Source organism: Capsicum annuum, unplaced genomic scaffold, assembly GCF_002878395.1.
Source record: "Capsicum annuum cultivar UCD-10X-F1 unplaced genomic scaffold, UCD10Xv1.1 ctg78863, whole genome shotgun sequence".
NCBI classification, from domain to species: domain Eukaryota; kingdom Viridiplantae; phylum Streptophyta; class Magnoliopsida; order Solanales; family Solanaceae; genus Capsicum; species Capsicum annuum.
Window position 1 is genome coordinate 65,473 of NW_025889390.1, and position 2,443 is coordinate 67,915.

The 2,443-nt window shown below is 37.9% G+C and overlaps 1 long non-coding RNA gene across 1 annotated transcript in view; it reads right to left on the bottom strand.

Annotated features, from left to right (window-relative positions):
- Positions 1-717: 717 nt before the first annotated feature.
- The window catches only part of LOC124894979, a 4,936-nt gene continuing 3,210 nt past the window's right edge, over positions 718-2,443 (bottom strand). Inside the window, exons 2-3 of the long non-coding RNA XR_007051461.1 lie at positions 1,177-1,237; positions 718-820 (exon numbers count right to left, since the gene is read on the bottom strand). This is a non-coding gene — a long non-coding RNA (uncharacterized LOC124894979). The remainder of the gene's footprint in view (positions 821-1,176; positions 1,238-2,443) is intronic.

Here is a 2,443-nt window from a genome sequence, read left to right on the forward strand (position 1 = left end):
AAACTACAAGACTAAAGCTAGAATCTAAGAATAACATCCAATTTCATCAAAGTCTAATGAAAAGAGAAGCAAAATGGTCTATTTATATTAATTACATTAAAGACCAAAATACCCTTAATGAAAAGGGAAGCTATACCATCATTTTCACCACTAGGTTCATGAGGAGTGTTTATATTATCTTCAAACAAGACATTATACCTAAAGAGAGCATGATCTGTCCCGTGGGCAGATTTGGAACAAGTAAGTTCACTCTCTAAAAGTTTATTATCAAGTTTTAAAGATGTCTTAGGCACATGGTTATCCCTATGGTCCAAGCAAATATTAGAATCAAAGAGAAAGAACACGGGTTCACTCTTATTCCCTTGATCAACATTTTCAACATCATCATACACTTGAGGTTCATTAATCATATCATACACATTCTCAAGTGGTGGGAAATTTTCATACATAAATTGATTAATACAAATTTCACAAGATAATGTACTTTCATTCAACACAATAGTTTCAACAAGGTGGACATAAATCGATCTTACAAGAAGAGTCGATTTGGTCATCAATAGGATCAACTAGTGTATCCACACTCACAACATGTACATTATCATCAAGTGGAAAAGACCAGTAGACTCATATATAGGCAAGTTACAACTCACACTCAATGGGCTACTAGCCATACAATTGTCATTCACATGCACAAAAGTGTAAGAGTTAGCTATTTTACCTTGAAGTCCTTGAGTAGATTCTTCTTTGTCATGGTGTGGAGGTCCTCCACAAGCTTGGGCAGCAACTTCCTTTCGTCATTGTTCGCTTTCCATGTTGGTACCTGTCACGCCTCAAATCTCGTTAGAGCGGACAGACACCCATAGCCGTAAAGGCCCGAGAGAACCAATTCATAACCTTGTACTTCCCATGCATGTAACTGTAACAACCAAGTTTTCTAACAACATGGAAAATAGCTACACATGCACGCACAAACTGATATGTACAACACTTGGCCTATGGTGCCACCATGTCTAAAATCAGGAAAAGACCATAACTTTACATTAGTCTACAAGACTATAAAAGATACATAGACTTAGCTAGGGTTGGGACAAACCCCCTGTCCTACTCTTAACCTACTGCACAATACCAAAACATATGGAACAGACTCGAAAAGCCCCGAATCAACCTGGAGCTCACCAATATAGACGGAATAGCCTTCGCTCCTACGAGTGAGGTGTATGAGCTGATGTACCTATGCCTGAAGCATGAAATGCAGGTCCCCCGTGAGGGACGTCAGTACGAAAATATGTACTGAATATGTAAGGCTAAAAGTAACAACACATGATACACAGGCTCAGTAAAAATTTGATACAAGTGTATAAGTAGTACTAGTAGACCACCTTTATATAAACTTGTGGGACTACATATATTACGCTCCTTTCTTTATTTTTACCCTTCTTACTTCATAATCTTTGTAAGCCATATATAATGCAAATGACCAGCTGATCAGTGGTAAATAGATAAATTAGGATCGGCCTATGCTAGGCTTATGCCCCTGAGCTGCCATCTACTAGGCTTATGCCCCTGAGCTACCACCCACAAATAAAGGTATCGAGATCGGCCATGCTAGGCAAGTTCCCCTGAGCTACCACCCACAAATAAAGGTATCGAGATAGGCCCATGCTAGGCTTAGCCTTTGAGATTGTTACTTTGGTGGTCATCATATTATGGTACCTTGAACCAATAATATGCTAATAAGAAACATATAAATGGATACTTAATGCAACAACAATGAGGTAGGGAGCTGTTGGCACACAAAAAGAAGTGTTTAGAAGCTGAAAATACACATGGGTCTTATTTGAGTAAATGAGGAACTTCTGAAATTTTCTAGTGAAGATAGACGCGCAGATTTAATAATAAGCACGTATTGAGGTGTTCTAATGTGTTAGAGAGTGGGAACAAGGTCATTGGATACATGGAGTGTAATATGCTGTCATTATGTAACACTTTGTTACAGGATAACCTCAAAAACTTGCTTGATGGAACAATTGCATGATTTCATGCCAAAGAGTGTGAAATAGAGTATGCCTTACATACCTAGTTGTTTAACTCCGAAACTAACCCGACTTGACTTCCCACCTTTTAGATTACTTATCTACAATAGAATATATGGTTAACTAGTATTAGTAACCAATCAACACATTTGAGATACTTAATTTTACCCAAAATAGTAACCGGGCAGCAACTATTAATCTATCAAGCAAGGGTGTTATTTTAACCCTTTTCTCCTCCAATTTCACCCACATACCGTACATGTCCTTATAAGATCACCGAAATACCTCATATTCATTACACCCTCCAAACAACACACAAAACACATTGGGCAGTAAATAAGGGCAATAATTAGTTCGGTGGTATACCACCACACCTTTCTTCTATATTTCATTAAAAACTAATCACACCC